We start from the raw sequence: 18,796 nt of genomic DNA, 5'->3' as shown, positions 1-18,796 counted from the left end.
TTTGAAATTCACCTACGTGAAGGACCTGAATTCCTTGGTCTTCTTGGATCTCACCATAACGAAAGCCAATGGTAAACTATCCACTGCCACCCACTACAAACCCACCGCCAAAAATAACTTACTCCGCTTCGAAAGCTTCCACCCAAGACCTCTGCGAGAGAATTTACCGTACGGGCAATGCCTACGGCTGCGCAGAAATTGCAGTGAACTTGACGATTATAAACATCAAGCCCAGGATCTAACAACCAAACTGAAGAATCGTGGTTACCCTATGAAGATCCTAAATAAGAGTCAAAAGAAAGCCCGTAACCAACCCAGAACGGCTCTTCTAGAGGATACATCCAGAGCAGAGGAGGAACCTCCCTTAACATGTGTTACAACGTACAACACAATTTCCAATGAGGTAACGAAAATCATAGGAAAACACTGGAGCATCCTCAATGCCGGCAATCTGCGATGGGAAAAGCCCCTCTTTTCATATAGAAGGGCTAGGAGCATCAGAGATGCGGTGGTGAATACTAGACCGAAAGTGACTACGGTGGAGAACGAGTCAGTCCTCAACACTTGGGGGCTACCCAAAGTGACAGGACACTACAAATGCGGCAATTGCAGCGTATGCCCTTTCACCCATAACACAAAAACCCTACAACTAGAGCCTAACAAAATCTGGACAATCAGGGGTCACACGAACTGCAACAGTGAAAACGTAGTGTACTTGCTAACATGCCCCTGTGACCTACGTTATGTGGGCATGACTAGTAGGAAAATTAAAACACGCATTGGTGAACACAGAAGCACCATCAGGTGTAAAAAGGCCAATACAAAACTTACCGAACACTTTCTGTCGGTAGGACATAATGCTGATGACTTACACTGGACAATAATTGAACAATTAAGACCAGGGACTAATGTGAACCAACGCCTTTTTGAAAAGGAACAAAGGTGGGTTTACAGACTTGCCACCCACAAAACGGGGCTTAATGATAACATCCCATGGAACACAGTAATGGGTTAACCGACCCTTGCCCCACTAAACTGGGCTTAATAATACCATCCAATATAATACAGTAATGGACTAACCACAGGCACCCTACATTATAACCTCGGCCTGTACACAAGTCATACTATCCGGTATTGAAGCCCTTCCTTGTAGCTCTATAACAATTGTTTTCCCATATGTTTATCAATCGAAATCAGGCCAAAACCCTGAATTCCAGCTCTCTCCCATGGGGCGCGGCTATTCTAGGAGTTCGGATCACCCACCAGTTCCCTAGACAACCGCTAAACACTGAACCCCACGTGACCGCCGCGTCAGGCGTAGCGTCATCGGGCTCCGCCCCTGAGCCGCGCTCTGATTGGTCCACAGGGATCGTCCGATTGGAGCCACGCCCAATGAGGAAGTAGCTAACAATCTACTTCTCGGCGCGGCCACCACATCGGATCACTCCACGGGGCAGTACAGAGTTAGAACCAAGTAGGTTTGTACGCCAGACGAGCAGAAACGCAAGTAAGTGCCCAGTGATGAGATTTAAGACGCGGAGTATACGTTTTGGACCTAGAAGCATCCACCTTAGGCAACCGGTTAATTGGATGCGCGCCTTTCTCTTTTTTGTCATAATTTCTAGGTGACGGATACTTGCCGTCTTGGCCAACTCGATGCCCATGAAGCGCTAATTATCGCTTCCAGTGTAAGCATCGGTTTATGACTCCCTTCGGTACTAACCTTAGATACCGTGCACTTCCAGTAATGCCTGGGCTTGTTGTGACGCCGCACTAGTTAGTGGCGATTGCTCTCCCACACCTCCCACTTCCCTTTTCACGTGTCCCATCAACTAGTGTATTAAACTATTTGCTGGATTCATTTTTTAGCACATCTACGCTCCGGTAATCTCCGCCTGAGCACCACAGTCTGGTTCTTTAGACAGACCACGGGTACGACCTGATACGTTAGGTGCTTTACAATCACCTGAATGTTGGTGCATTCACCTAGCACAATATTTTTCAAAGTGTATACCCTTGTTTTGTCACCCCAGTTCGTATACCCAACCTTCTATATGTTTTTCTATTACAGGTTTTTCTCCTGACCCAGGAAAAAGCACTTTTTTACACCAGACCACTATTTATGGTCTGTATTTGAACGAGGGCTGGACACGCCTTAGCGTGCGTGGACCACCCCGTTCAACACACGGTCCTGACGAAAACCAAAAAATCTTACAGATGGTTGAAACATGTAGACCTATTTTTAACTACTTCACATAGCACCCTTGGCTATTTTTAAGTTTTTCACACGTCTCGAGGCACCAAAACCTTCCTAATTAGGCACTGGTGCCACACATATATTTTAACAGGGCTCAAGCACTCCGGAATAAATTCTTGGTGTGAGTAGACTTGACCCTTTTTAAAACACTTTTCACAGTTTTACTTTGCACATATAAAAACAAAGAAACCCGCTCCACTGTAACCAGGTGTCGCAGCACACCCTATGGGCATTCGGCCTATAGGGTGGGACCCCAATGATTAAGCATGTCACCAACCAGGTTGGTGAGTGAGGGGTCTTCTCTAAGGACTACTACTGTCCTATATAATGGTTGGGGCAATTTTTTGCTAACCAGAGCCTTAAGCTCCTGATACAGAAGGATTCTCTTCTTTGTATTTGGTTCACCCACAGGGGGTACTCCTCCATTGTTGTTAAACTATACCTTAGGGGACCAGGAGTTCCCACCTCACATAGACTGTGCAAACTTCCCTTACTCTCTCCTTTGTTATACACACACTTTTAATTTGGTGGCCAGAACAGCTTAATGTGGATGCCTCAAAACTGAACTGCCTTTTCTGGCATGTTCCCTCCTCTTTCCCATTCTCTTCCTTTCTCCCACTAGAACATTCTATTCAATTTACCCTCACCACTTATCTCGCTCCTCTTTCTACTATTCTTCTGCTCTGCTCTTAACGGTCCTTCTCCCCCCTAAAATGTTTCATCTGCTCATCATATTCCTCTCCAATCACCATCATTTTTCGTCATCCTCCATCAACTTAATCTTCCATCACCATTCCTCTACTCCTATTTTATCGCCCCGTCAGTACATGCCTACCAATCACCCCGCTCCCATCACAAAATGTGTTCAGCATTCTTCTGTTCCATCTTCCTACTTCCTCAGACTCATCTTTCATTTTCCTTTATCCACCCCTCACAACATCTTTATCGACTTCTCTACTTTAACACATGCCTCACCCTCCTACTCCTCTCTAATGGACCATCTCAGTGAGGATACTTTCTCTTCCTTTCTTGTCACTCTGTTACTTTTATTTCATGCACCACTTTCTTTACCATTCTTTTGTCTTATCCATCTTTTTCTTATTCCTTACCCTCATCATTTCTATCTGCATGCTCTCCTGTAATCATGGTCTATTTATCATCACAGAGTCACAGCACCATTACCTCTTGCAAAGATTGTACAATTGTTGATTCTGTTTGCTACCCTACAAACACTGGCAGAGGAGCAGTGCAGTCCTGGCCCGGCGAGTTGGGCTGCACGCGTTCACATGTACAGTTCCTAGCAGGTGCAGACTCGCTCTCCTGAGCAGCACTTACCAGTGTCCCGACAATCGAAGAGGCTCCAATTCCAGCCTCATGCAGTAAGGCTTGTTCTTCCTTGCTTGGGGATGAGGGCAGTCTCTTTGCTCCAGCGAGGAGACGACTGCAAACACTCTGTCCTCAGTAACCCTTGCATACAAGGCCTCTCTAGTCTTGGTTGTAGCAGCAATTTGGGTCATGGTCAAGGACCCAAACCTCAGGCCTCAGCTCTTCGAGTGGCTCCTCCTAGCAGACAGTGTCACTACAATGAACTACACTGCCCTCAGCTTGCGTGTTCTGCGGCCCCCTCCTGGCCTACGGGGGTCGCAGCAACTTTCTGCACATGGGCGACGGTCCGATCAATGTGGCACTTTCTTGGCACACGTGCCTACCCCTGCACATGGGGTCACCAATATCCACAAAGCTGCACACGGGCAACAGCTTAATCAATGCAGCACTGTCCTTGGTGCTCAGCAGCCCCTCCTGCCATACAGGGTCATCAATCTTCACAACTCGGCACATGGTCAATGGCCCGATCGGTGAAGCACAGCTCCTCACATCTTGCTCAGGAGCCCCACACGTCTGGGTTCCTCTCTGGATCTCGCTTCTCTCCCTCACGGTCACATCGGTCTTGACGAGCAGGCAGGTACTGGGGCTCCAGACTCCAGGGCAGATTATCTTGGTTTCCCTGGTGAATGTCCCCTCACCCAGCAGGGAGACTAGCAGGCTAGACCCCTAGTACTAGTCACAGGCAGAAATCTTGCAGGGCTTCCCCCTCCTCAGGTAGCCTGGCTGGCTGCTCAGTAGATGACAAAGTATGAGGTCTCAGACTCCCCTACTTAGTTATTTTTCAGACACAAAATGTGATTTAGGGTCTGGACCTTTAAAGTTTTACGCTGGGGTTCCACTTCTTCGAAATGGACAACTCTCCCCTTTTGTCTTCCTCCTGAAGGATTTCTGTCACAGCAGGTGGACTCTGAAGCTGATTAACCCACAACAAAATTCATGGGAGTGACCAGATTTCATACCTGATGTCAGTCACAGTGATCTGTGCTCAAAGGTTAATCCTGGGCCCTCAGTCCTACACTTTAAGATTCTCCTATCGGGCCCATTTCCCTCTTCCTGCTATGTGTCAAGGCCCTTTCCCTGTGATCTGTTACTGAATCAAAAAGCCCTTTGGAATCCACAGGGAGAGCTGGGCTTCCCCTCAACCAGTGCTTGTCCCACCCAGCTTATAGGAACGCAGCAATATACAATTCTGTCTGGGGGAGATTACTCTACTCATGTTATCACCAGGTAGGCCTTGGCTTCCCAAAAAGAAGCTTCCGCACTTGTACATTCACCGCACACTCCTCGGTCTAGTAGGGCAGTGACCATGAACCCTGCTACCACCATTTCCACATGCAGCACAGACACACAGTTGGCGCACACTGTTCAATACTGCAGTCTCTCTGTATTGCACCTGTGTGTCACTTTAAACACCCTCTGCCAGTACAAACACATTTACCATGTGCACACTGCACCCACTGTGTAGGGTACGTCATGCGCACCCACATGCACTTAGCACATCTTTTCACCATCCACGCACTGTATTTTCAACTTGGTGTAGGCCAAGGGTGGATTAAACATACAGCAGCAGAACTTTTAAAAAGGTGAGTGAGCCTCTAGGCCTCACTCGAATGACAAGGTAAAAAAGGACCTGGTCACTACCACTGATCATCATACAGTATGTTGCCACCACAGCGCTTGTGCTGTTGGACTCCTGGGTTATCACCGGAATCATAAAAGCGAGAGGAATTATGTTGAGGTAACACCACCACCGCAGGATCCCCTCACACCTTTAATGAGGCCGAGCTGGGATTACAATCAAAGCAAAAAACATAGGTTTCTATTTACCTAGAAAACTATTTTTCTTTGACCCATAATTTACATAGGGTTGAATGGATAGCGTATAGGCGCATTATTACAGTGGAAAGGAGTAGACTACAAATTCCCTGGCAAAAGTTGTTTTGAGACTATATAGGCTTGGCGGGAGCAGTCATTTCACAGTGTTCACTATAATTCAGTAGAAAAGGGAGAGTAATTATTTCAGATAACAGCAAACGCTTGCAAAAAACTACTCACATTTTATAGGAGGTCAGTTTGAGAACATGAACAATGCAGGTTTTAATCCACCCTGCAATGGTTGGTGGGAGCCGACATCGCAAGTTTCTATCAAAGAAAACCATCGCAAAAGAGACGGGAAAAGTTTCAGGTGACAAAACATCCAGTGGCGTGCTCTGGAAACAATCTTTAGATGAGCCGTAATGAGCTGTGATTGGGTCTCCCTTTACAACCAGAGTGACTACAGGATTGCAACAGGCACCAGACACACATAATGCCTAAATAACCCATAATCAGGGTAAGAGATGTTGGTATCCCTATTTTAATGCATGAACGATGTTTCCCATGGCTTTTAATAAACATCACACGTGATTTCCGGGAGGTGTGTCGAATAATGGTAAATAAATGTTTTACACATCGTCAAGGTGTTTAAAAACGAAATATGACTAGAATATTTTTATTTAAGTCATACATTCTAGAGTATACTTGAAAAGAAGGACATACTGCACGTGGTACCCAGTAGTTAAATCGTGTTTTGGGGGCACTAATGAAAAAGTGTCTAATAACCTACCCCTTTTTTGCCCTCAGTCAGAATCCACAGATGTATGTCCTAACAGCGGGTGAGAGCTATAGGCTCCTTACACTCACAAGGAATAAATGTTTAGTCGTTTCAAGCAGGGATGAAACTCTAGCCCTGTAGAAGGCCCCAGATCCGTTTTGGACTCACTGTGAGGGCAGAAACATGTTGGCATTCGATTGACTCAAGGTTAACTAAGTTAACTCTCAAAATATAACCTTATTCCAGTTATATTTTTAACCATACCACCTGTACCCTACTAATAAAAGACTTTCTTTGAGATTTACTGTGAGATATTTTTAGCTCACGCTCTACTACTCTTTTCTGGATCCCTGCTTTATCCAGCTTTATTTTACCTAAGAACTCCCAGAGACAATCTTCTGGTCGAGTCCGCCCTGGTGGTATCATCCTACCAGGGTGTGGATAGGCGCAGATGATGAAGCATGTTACGATAAGTGAGTGAGGCGTCTATTCCAAAATCTCTGGATACCCCAGGGAGATTAGAGAGTTCTACTGGGACCCTTGTCCCTCCCTTTTCCTTCCTCTGTCTACTTCTTGGCTCAGTTGCCTTTTTGTGAAAAAGTATGACTTCTGGTGAAGGCAAAGTAACCTTCCACCACTAGGAGGGTAGCATTTTGGGCACCCGTCCCAGTCCAACAGGACCGCAATCCAGGAGACAGGCCGATGTCATGGCACTCACACACATGACCTGTGCTCGCCTATGACAAAAAGACAACAAAATAATCTCCATTAGGGATCCAGAAAACGGTACAGTTGGGCACTCAGGGCAGGGGTACACATCTTTACCATGCAGAGGACTTACTGTCCCAACAGCTTATTAGGGACACAAATTCTTGCTTTTCAAGGCCTCCTCTGGTAGTCAGTTACCCATAGATTTAAAAAGTTTGTAAAATAGATTGTAGACAGACTACTGATATAAAATAGCACAATAAAAGATAACCAACATGCAAGACACCATGTCTAGACCTGAGAAGCTTTGAAAATGACTGGGTGTACTTTAGCAAACCTCTGAAGAAATGAAAAACGGCAATGGGCAAAACAAATCTACTTGTGGAAAAGGAGAGACGTGGTTTCCAAGAAATGTGCAGACCGTGCCTCCTTCTCACTTCAAGAATAGAAAATGGCAGAGTGTAGATTAATATATATTTTTTATTTTTTTTATTTAGCAGTAGTGTTGACTGCACTGTAAATTGTAATCCTCCATTCAAAAATACTGCAGAATACACATACTGTGCTTCCAAAATAGCCAAGGGACTGGGGGGGGGGTTGGTTTTAACCATCTACGGCATGCACACTTCCATAAATAGCTTAAAATGACTCCTACATGGAAAAAACATTATAAATTACAAATGTATTTCACACGATTGGGCCACCCTTACTCTGAACAGGAGGATTCCTACCAAAAAGAACGCAACAATAAGTGAGGAATGTGTGTGCGTAAAGGCTTCTGCAAGTAATACAATACTTTTGTCAATGAATGGGTACTAAGCAAGGCAAAACAAAAACAAACCATAGAAAGACTTACTTTAAGACCAAATTCTGCTTCCATGCCGCTGGTGCTTTGGTCCAATAAGGAGGCCTTTATATGACTTCTTTGAGGGCAGCCTAGGTAGAACATAGCAAAGTTAACAAAAACACTGCTTTTAGTACTACGCTTTCTACAAACATTTTGAATTCATAAACGAATGGCATTACTAAAGTGCTTGTACATCAAAAAGAGTGTCCTGGGGTCTGGAACGGTCTCTTTCACAAAACACCCAATCATGTTCCACACTTCTGGGTCTTTAGTAAAGCAATATGTCAAATAAAAAATTTCTGCAACATATAGTGGAGATATTAAATCTATACAAATGTCAATCTAAAAATAAGGAAAGCATAAGTATAATTGTATCAAAATCGGCAGGTGTTCCATTGAATATTAAAAAGACATCTGGAATCCGATATCCTATTAGTTTTGTGGCAGACTGGTGAGTCCTAATATTTTGCTGAAACAGACCACGTGCACCCTAAAACTTCCTCCCGGGAGCTAATGGCAGCATCCCTTGTGTGCATTTTATGTCTAACCTACTGAGCTCAAAAGAAGAACCACAAAGCTAACAGCCATAGTGGTGACTGACAAAGTTGAGGGACCTTTGCATATCAAGCTCAGGTAATAATAGTACCGGAATTCACAACGGTTTGGAACAGCAAGTTCAATCAATGTATTTGGTTCATTTTTAACTAAAACTAGTTTTTTCAAAATATAGAGGAAGGCGTTTTTAATTCTGTAAGGTGGAGGTTGATTATTTGCGCACACAGTAAGCACTGTACCTGCCAATACTGTTTTTTACCTTTGCTGTGGTTGAGGGAAACTCACCACAATGCTAACCATACTGCACCTATTTATCGCAGAAGCGAACTTCGCACTGCTGCTAGCTAATGTAAGCACATGTGCGTGTGAGAGAAAAAGAGCGAGAACCATACTTATGGGATGTTGCTGCCTGGGCTTCAAGTCGGATGTAAAAAAAAAATAGAGTGGCGTGTGTGTGTCTAAAAGTGGCATGACCCATGTAATTGTGGCTTAAACACAAACTAAAGTCTTGTGATTCCCTTATTGTGCCCCCTCAAACTGTTATTTTGGTTCCTGTCTGAGCTCTACTATTGCAGATAACACGTAACCCACACCTAATACAAGCCAGGACTATTGGCTTGGTCAATTGTTGTTAGCTGTTTAAACTAAAAACAAAGATTTAGTTGTAAATAATTAATTTTGAAAATGCTTCAATTTTGAAATTGTGAGACTCTGAATTAAACACCACTGAGATCTGTGAAAGGGATAGTATTCTTCAGAGTGTCTCAATCACGTCTGTTATGCTCACTGTATGTTAGACATGAACACCCTTTTTCTCTTTACATCTTGTCCATCTGCATATCTTATACCTCATCTTTCATTTTCAGCACCCTCTTTTAGTCTGTCCTGAATCCACTTCCTCGCTTCTCCTTCACCTCATTCCTTAACACAACGCATCCATCTACCTGTATGCACTGCATTTTCTTTTACTTATGTCTTGTCAATATTTTGACAACTGTATACTTCCTTCACACACATTTACACAGAATCACATATGTAGCTAGTATACGTATCCATTGCTCTGTGTGATTTGCAGAGAGGTGAAGGATTGGATGACCAGGTATTTTGAACACCTTTCTAACTCATGGACATGCATTGTGAGAAAGTTGCACTATTTTCAGCCTGACTTCAGAGCTCTCACTAGTGACCCATTATAAACACCTGGAGGCGATTCAGTTTGACGTATGCACTGAACAAGAGTAACATGATACACAAAAAAAAATACAGAAATAGCTAACACTCACATCGGATGCAAAAGTATGTAAAACATGAAACATAAAACAGAAACTACATCGCTGACCTGAACTACCTTCACATTTTTACATTCATAGTTCAGAACTCCATCAGTGTTTTTGCCAGAAAAGCTAAGGGCATGAATATAGGGCCCGGCAGAGACCAGTTTAAATGTTCGTTTTTAATTACAACTGGGTTTGAGACCCAGACGGATCTGTCCCACTTAAAGCCCTGCCAGCAGCTCATAAACACTACTTATTGGAATTGCTTATGAGCACATTTTTGGACTTTACCCTGGAGCAAGGAAAAAAACAGAATGGAATGTATGAATCAAAGCAGTGAGGCTTCATCCTGAAGCTACGGTGGGTGATGTCCCAAGGGCTCAATTTGTCATGCAAGAGGCTGCACTAGGCGCAATTGTGGCTTGAGCTATGCGTTTCAGGGGAGCTATTCCTTTGGGGAGCTACAGAAGTCAATGCGCACCCTATACATATATAGGCGTTTTATTTTAAACATGCAAAATCCCTCATCAACATCGGCATACAGCAAAGCACCCTCAAGTTGATTGCATCTTTTCTAACAGGTCGCCCTCAGGGCATCCAAAAGCCCCCTTCACCTCCGCACCCAAAGACATAATTTGCAGAGTACCCCAAAGATCATCCCTCAGCCCCACCCTGTTCAAAACTTCACAGCCCTCCTCACAAACGTCAGAACCCATGAATCAGCATAATCCCCTACACTGACGACACTAACTTATCCTCTTCCTCACCAAGGACCCCGGCAACACCAAACCCAACTTTTGAAGCTTCATGACCAACGTAGCCAATTGGATGAGAGACAACTGCCTCAAACTCAACTCCGACAAAACAGAATTACTAATCTTGGGGAAGAATGCCTCTGTTTTGGAGCACAGCTGGTGGCCAGCAGAACTCAGACCAAACACCCACACCCACAGTCCATGCATGCAACCTGGGCATCATCCTCGACAGCCAACTGACTATGAGACAACAAGTCAACGCAGTCTCTTCCTCCTGCTTCCACACCCTTTGCATGCTCCAAAGAATTTTCAGATGGATCCCAATCAAAACCAGAAAGACTAACGCAGGCCCTCGACACCTGCCGTCTCAATTATGGCAACGCCCTCTACATCGGAATCTCTACCCAGCAAGTCAGAAAACTCCAGACCATACAGAACACCACAGCCACTCATCCTCGGCCTTCCCAAAACAGACTTGCATCACCCCCCACCCTCAGAAACATCCGCTGGCTCCCCATCCAGAAAAGAGGCCAGTTCCAGATCCTCATGCATACATACAAAGCCCTACATGATCAAGGACTGTCATACATCAACAATCAACTGAATTTCCACCTGCCAGCAAGACACCTGTGCTCCACCTCATGCGCCCTCACACCCCGCAGCGGGGGACACAGCTTCTCCTACATCGCCACCAAGTCCTGGAACAACCTGCCCCTCCACCTCCGAATTGCACCCTCCTTGGCAGACTTCAGATAGAAACTTAAGACGTGGCTTTTCGACAGAGACTCTGCACCCTCAGCACACAGATACCCTCAAGGGTGACAGTGCTGCACTGTACAAGTACCAATTGAATTAGTATATTTTCTAGAGTACATTACAGTGATTACTCATGTGCACCAATACATATTCATGAGGGACATTCATATGACAAGGGTAAAGATATTAATATGACAGAAACAACTGGATAACGTTTAAAAAGCATTTACTACCAGAGTTTTAAATGGGCAGGTACTGTCTAGTACGGAGTCCCTGAATTTCTTTAATTTTTGAGGGAGAGCACCAGCACTTTTCAGCACTGTTGCAATACAGTTAATGGAAGAGGCCCAGCGCTTCTCGAAGCAAACTGGTACTCAATATAGCGAGTGCCTGTACTTCTATATTTCAATTTAAAGCACGGTTTACACATTGTGGTACTAAAGGCTGTGATGACTCAGGATATAGTGTCCAAAAGAATAACATCTACGGACATTATCACTTTCGTTCTACCACAACTCTAGGCAATGTGTACATCCTTTTCATTCTTCCGATAAAGGAACAGTTCCCACTTGGCCAAGTTTTGTGATTCCGTACACATCACTTGGCTTTCTGTGCCTCTTAATTCTGCTCCTTTATTGAGAAAGTTTAACTCCCTCTTGTTTGCATTGTCCACTAGACTATGGCCACCACAACCTTCCCATACCTCCTACCAGTTCAAGATGAACGAGGCAGCAGTAGCGCACATTATTTTGCCAGTTTTACAGACAAACAACGAAATTCTTTTACTGTCCAGCCTTGCATAATAATGTCACCAACCATCTGAGGTAAAACCGTGCCATTCCCAGCACCTTAGATTCTCCCAAGAATGGATCATCTTTGATAAGTTCCTCTTTAATTTTATTTTGGAGCCAGGACATCCTGCTAGAGAACCTGCGCGCTTAACAAATAATTTGTTATCATGAATACAAAACTGATTTAGACAGGGCAATCATTTGGCCAAGGAGCGACAGGTGTACTTGTAAGGAGAAATGCATTAAGACCGGTAAACGAAGGATTGCGGATGTTTTACAGCATCGGTGGTGCAAGAATAATAGTTTACTGTGCTATTTGTCAGGTTTTTTCACATTATTCGAAAGGAAGTAGGATATGGGAATAGGTATTTGTTACTTTACTATATAGACTATCTTCCCATGTCACATATCGCTATCGCATCCAAAATAATTCATATTCGGGGAAATGCAGTATATATTATTTACACTCACACGAAGTAAAAGAATTTTGGAGGCGTGGATATATATTATAGTTGTTGAGAAATGGTGCATATTTCTTGTTCGCGTTATTACACTCACTTACTTCGTGGGTATTAAAAATCAACCTTACCTACTTTACAGAATAGTAATCAGTTTATAGCATCAATAAAAGCTTCAAGTGTGTTCTAAAATCCATTCGTGACTATCAGGTGCTTTCAGGGTGGTATGACTATTAAAGGAAAACACACCCATTTTGCTAAAAAAAAAAAAAAACTGATTATAGCTGCAATAAAGACCCGAACAGCGTTAAACGTTTTAAAAATTCAAGGCTGATGACAGTTCATAAACGCACATCTACAATTATTTAACGGCGCCATATAACAGATTTTTAATTCCTCTACGCCTTGGGCAGATACCTGCACCACTATAAACAAATACTACACGGTACAGTTCCGACTTCAAAATTGGAATCTGCACACCTGAAAGTAGTCAACTGTCTGCTCCTTACACCGGCCGTTCGTAAAACCTGCCAAATGTCTCTCGTCCGTTGTTGATCTTTTACGAATGTCATTTAGCCTTCATTTTACCACTTCCGGGTCGCTTGACAACCAATCCCACAGCCGTACATTTTCCGTGAGTCGACTGGGAGTGGTAGGCTTTACTTATATTTAAGGGGACCTAGGATTGGACCATTGAGGGTATAATTAGCCAATCTAGTGGCTACACTGATTTCGGAAGAGGCGATTGGCTATTGTAATCCTCACTGCCTACTTTTGGAGCCGGCAAGGTTTAATTTGATGTTCGGCAGTCAGCAGAGGTGATTTAGACACGGGTTGAAATGGCAGTTGTCCTCCTGACCCTAGAGTCCGAGTTAGGCTGTAGCTGTTTCCCGGTCCGCAAGTGAGGGGAAAGAACGAAGGGTGCAGTGTGGAGTAGCGCACTAGATGATGAGATTGCGCAGTGGTCTGAGCCCTGTCACGGTCTATTTATGACTGACAGCTTTTTGAGCTGCCCCAGTTCTTGGGACTCCGCCTGAGATTGATATTCCTCTACGGGGTGCGACCAGGGCTTGAAGGGATACTTGTTTACAGTTCTCCTTTTTTCTTTTTTTTGCAGTTTTATATAGTGCAAACTTGACCCAAAGGTATTGGAGCGCTTTACATAAGCCCTAGTTACATCACACAAGGACACATTCATTGTTTTAGGCACAGAGAGATTAACTGATTTTCCCAGAATCGCAGAATGTGAGACTTGAACTCTTGTAATAAATTAAGCTGTAATCGAGATGTGATGACCTCTGTCAGAACCAGGCATCCACCTAAACCCTCCCGAGCACCCCCGCATAAGTACAATATCCCGATCACCCTTCAGAGCCCAAGGGCCCCCGTCACCAAAACAGTCTTGAGAGAGCTGCACTGTCTGCTCCACAACTGCAGATCTGCAGTAAAACACAAACTTGAAATCTCCATTACAGGCCCGGCTCCAGGAATTTTTATTTGGGTGGGCCAATGGTGCATTAGGGTGGGCCACTGCGGCACTCGCGGCCGGCATGACTCGCGGGGCAAGGGAGACTGGGCATGGGGTTCACGCGGGGTGGAGGCACGCGGGGTGGTGTTTAACTTAACAATAATTATTATTAAAAAATATAGCTTACCTTTCCGTTGGCTGGGACCCACGTCTTCTCGGCTCCTGCTCTCCTGCCTCTGGTAGGAACAAGATGCAGGCAGCCTGGCTCCCTCCCCAAAGCCAATCACAACGCTGCAAGCAGTGTTGTGATTGGTCGGGACACCGCCCAGCCAGGGCCTTATGTGGAGGCCATGTTCTCTATGCAGGCTGCATTGCAGCCTGTATGGAGAAAGACAGAGTGGGCATGACTAGTTTGGGCAGCCCCAGAGGGCCGACCAAACAGTCTGTGCACTCATAACCTGACAGCTAATTAAATAAACAAAAAACGAAAGGGGATTGACAGGGACGGCTTTAGCACTAATGCGAAAGTCTTGTTTGGCGCCCCACCAATGACCTCTTCATCCGTAGATACCATTACTACCACTCCTCAACAGTGCCCTTCATCCCTCTGTAGCCCCTCTCTCGTATGCATTTCATTTGTTGTATAGCGCTACTCATATCAGTGTAGGGTGTCACAGTACTTGACATCACACACACATTATACAGAGATAATGAATGATGCAAGTAGGTAAATCAGTCTATAGGGAATGTCCCATAAGCCAATGAGGATTAGAAAGTGTAGGACTCGTGTCATCCATACTGGTGGGCAATTTATTCTAAGAGGGTATGGTCTGGAGAAGCAGAAACTCAGGATTTAAAGCATACCCTAATGGTTGGTGGGTGGGCTATACTAATAAAAATGTATATCTGCCCAAGATAACTCTTTTTAGCAACATTAGAATAATGAAAGACTGAGGAAGTTCTAACTATATCTCAACACAAACAAAATGTGAAGTTCTAACTAAACCATTCATGTTTGCATGCAGCTCTTTGATGACAGTTCATAGGTCACTATTCTATGTTAGGATTGTAACTTCTGAGCTGTTAGTAAAACAAGAATCACTGTGACAAAGACAGTAACCCACTGAGCTATCCACATAAAATACAGTTGATCTGCATTTCAAAACTACCAACAAAGGATTGCTCTCCAGTAGGATCAGTAATCATCAGTTATCTGGACATTTTTATTGTTGCCTTGGATCCATGGTCAATATAATGATAACAAGCATTTACAATGCAATAGGTCTCGGGATAATTAAATTTAAGCTATTGGCATTGCTAAATATATAAATTGTAGGCCAAAAAAATGTGTATGTATTTATGTAGCAATGGTGGCATGCTGCGCTTTAGATGAATATGTTTAAAAGTAAAGTGTGCCATACTGCGATTGCTACAATAGTTAATTGTGGATGCGTTAACAAATTATGTGTGCACTAACGGCTGTTGGTGTGTGTGCCTGCTGAAAACGTGCACCTCCTACAGCACCACTCAACCCCCAACGCCTACATCACCACTCAATCCCCACCGCGTACAGCACCGCTCAACTCCCAACGCCTACAGCACTGCTCAACCCCCACCGCGTACAGCACCACTCAACCTGCAACGCCTACATCACCACTCAACCCGCAATGCCTACAGCGTCACTCAATCCTCACCGTGTACAGCACCACTCAACCCACAACGCCTACATCACCACTCAACCCGCAATCCCTACAGCGCCACTCAATTCCCACCGCGTACAGCACCACTCAACCCACAAACTTCTGAATGCAGGGTCTCTTCCCGTGTACCCTCTCAACTCACCTAAAAGGACATCTGCATGTAAACAGAGGCCAAGTTGGCTGAGGTATGGGGACTAAGGCACCCATTTTGCAAAGACTTCCCATACCCTTTGGTAAAAACAACCGTCCCAGATGTGTTTATGGGTACCTGGAGGTACCTCTGTGTGTGAGTTCAAGGAGGGGGTCTAATGTGATTTCATTTATGGAATAATTTGAAGCATCATGATGACAATGTAAGGTTGTTGAGTTTTAAAACGTGTACTTTTAATGGTCATAAAAAATGTCTGCAATAGATACAGTCTGGTTAGCTATTACTGCTGCTAAAGCACTTGTTTTATCTGATACAGGGCTGCTGGATTTATGCGATTCTGCATCTGTGACATTTTTCACATAATTATGTATTTGCCACATAATCCACCACGTGCAGTATAACATGCAGATTTAAAAAACAATTGAAGCTCAAATGGATCAAAAGTTACTACAAAACATGGTGACGTGTTTGCGCGCATTGGAATCCCTTTTCAAAGGGTAACTCGCCAACTTTCAGTAGCCTATTTCTGTATTTGGCTGTTAAATTGGTACTAATGGGGTGAAATCTTTACCCAGACAGTTCTACCAAGTAAAAAAAATCAAAATAATTAACTTATACTAGTTAACAATGTGCTGCATTATACTGCATAATTTGTCTATGGTGCTCCCTTTCCACATAATTCCATTGGCCCTGATCACATAATCATTGTGTGGCAACCTATGTTATACAGTGTTTATTACAATTCTAGAATAATGCCCTACATATTCACATTGCTTTCTGTTTGATGCTGGGACCGCAAAACTATATAAATACACGTCACTATTATGCACTCCACCATCCTGGATTCAATTTTGTGACTGTTCTCATACAGACATCTTCGGGTATCACATTAACCAAGTTTCATGATGTGTGTGTCCCATCAATTAGTTTAATGTGCATTTATTTAACACCTCTTTACTCACTTGTAGGCGTGAGCATTATTTTAAGTGCAGTTGCTGAACGTGAAAATACAACAAAATACTTATCAATTATTGTGTTGTTTTTAGCAAAGCTGTTGACTTTAAATGAAGACAGCCTAGAAATGCAAAAAAAAAAAAAAGTTGCTCTTCCAGGCCATCTTCATTCTTCAGTACTTAAAGAGGCATTTGCACCCTCCTGGGACTGCCGCCACTGACCCACAGTTTGAAGACCTCTGCCCTAAGGCCAGGGCCGGAGCTCCCACCACATGCTGTGCCTGCTGGCTTTGGCCCATTGTCATTCTATATGTGACAATGGGCTGCGATAATCTGTGCTGGGCTGTGCAGAGGCTGCAGCAGCCTCTTGAATCTGATCAGGAGAGCCAGCCTGAACACAGATGGGTTAAAAAAACGGCTCACATCATGTTTGGGTGGGCCAGGCTCATGTTTGGGTGGGCCTGGCCCACCCGGCCCACCCTCTAGAACCGGGCCTGCTCCAATATCATCACCTTTCACAATATTGACATGCTCTTCCTCACAGAGACCTGGTTCAAAGACACCTCTCATTCTATGTTTGATCTCCTATTACCCACAGGCTATTCTATATTTAGGAATGACAGAACTGATAACAATGGGGGAGGTGTTGCAGTCATCTTTAGAGACTCCCTTCAACTTAAGGCTTCTCCTATCAGCTCCTTCCACACCTTTGAATGCCTTTCTCTTGAGCTTCAATTGCACCACCGCTCACCCCTCAGATTCCCTGTCATTTACTGCCCGCCTGGTAGTGGCCCTTCATTTATGGAGGAACTCACTGACTTCATCAGCTACTAATATTCGCGAAGTGTCAATCAGACCTTCGTGGGTAACTTCAATCTCCACTGGGGTGTACTGCATGACACTTCGGCCACCTTCCTCTCTGCAAACGATCTTATCCAACACTGCACAGAATCAACACACTCTAAGGGTTCAATCCTGGACCTTGTTATTTCTAAAGCAGGCATGCTCTCTATCACTACCCCCATTCAAGTAGACTGGTCCGACCGCCTCCTCAACCCATTCTCTCTTCACCTATCGAATCCTTTGCTATTCCCTCTGCAGTAGGTGGCCACGCATCCGGGGGCGTGTTGATCGCCGCAAAGAACACACTGGACGCAAAATTGGTTCCACTCTACAACGGGAAGGGCGATTATATCTTTCTCAGTATTGAGATCAAGAGCCACGATAAGGGGAAAATAAGGCAAAAAATCATCATCGGCTGCGTTTATCTTCATCCTGCAAAAATCCGCAGAGAGGCAACTTTAAATACTTTGATTCCTATAATAGAGGACCTGGAAGCTCTATTTCCAAATGATTTGCGGCTGATAATGGGAGACTTCAACTGCAACCTAATGGACCTGGACCCAACCCAAGCCTTCCAAATAGCTCCAGGAAATGAAGAGTGGGCAATTCCGGAGATAAAGTTTCAATACCAACGGAAGGAAGTTAGCGGAATGAAGCTTGCAACAAAATTAAACCAATCTGGTCTGCGTGCTCTTAATGGAAGGTTTCCCACCGACAATCCTGCTGCGTATACTCATATATCCCCTTTCCGCATGGCTACTCTAGATTACATCTGGATATCTCTTCTCGCCTTCCATTTGGTGCGCCACTTCTCGGTAATGCCTTCTATAGACAGCGGCCATGCCATCCTAGAATGTAACATCGCCCTCTGGCCTCAACATCGCCCAACAATTCCCCTGATTGGACGGGAATCAAATCTTCAGAAGGTAAAAAAACTGAGATGGTCCGAGGAGAATTGTGAAGTCCTTGAAGCAGAGATTGATAATCTTCTTTTTGAACACTGTCATGATGGGGCTGACTATTCGGCAGGTCTCTCCTGGGAAACAAGACTGAGTAAATTCAGAGATCAGTTGGCATTAAAAATAACAAGTAGCCCTCTGCAGGTGCTACCGGCCTCGTCTAAATTGCTGGAGCAAAAACAAGCTGTAATTCTCTCAAAGAGTAAACTAAATAAGTTGCAACGAGCCCATACGTACAGCGAAAGCCAATACAAATCCCTGAGGAGCGATATATCAGCGGCTAGAAAAGTCTACAGGAAGGCCAGATTCGCCTTATTAAGACAGGAAGAAGAGCTTCACTGG

At 44.3% G+C, this 18,796-nt stretch overlaps 1 protein-coding gene across 1 annotated transcript in view; it reads right to left on the bottom strand.

The window, feature by feature from the left end:
* Positions 1–12,943, bottom strand: part of SLC25A51 (solute carrier family 25 member 51) — a 60,845-nt gene extending 47,902 nt beyond the window's left edge. Inside the window, exons 1-2 of the mRNA XM_086961864.1 lie at positions 12,861–12,943; positions 7,801–7,880 (exon numbers count right to left, since the gene is read on the bottom strand). The gene's annotated coding sequence lies outside the window, so the exon portion shown is untranslated. The remainder of the gene's footprint in view (positions 1–7,800; positions 7,881–12,860) is intronic.
* Between the last annotated feature and the right edge of the window lie 5,853 nt (positions 12,944–18,796).

Source organism: Lissotriton vulgaris, chromosome 3_1 (assembly GCF_964263255.1).
Source record: "Lissotriton vulgaris chromosome 3_1, aLisVul1.2, whole genome shotgun sequence".
Classification (NCBI taxonomy): domain Eukaryota; kingdom Metazoa; phylum Chordata; class Amphibia; order Caudata; family Salamandridae; genus Lissotriton; species Lissotriton vulgaris.
Note: the sequence above shows the minus strand (reverse complement) of the source record. Positions and strands in the feature narration are given on the sequence as shown.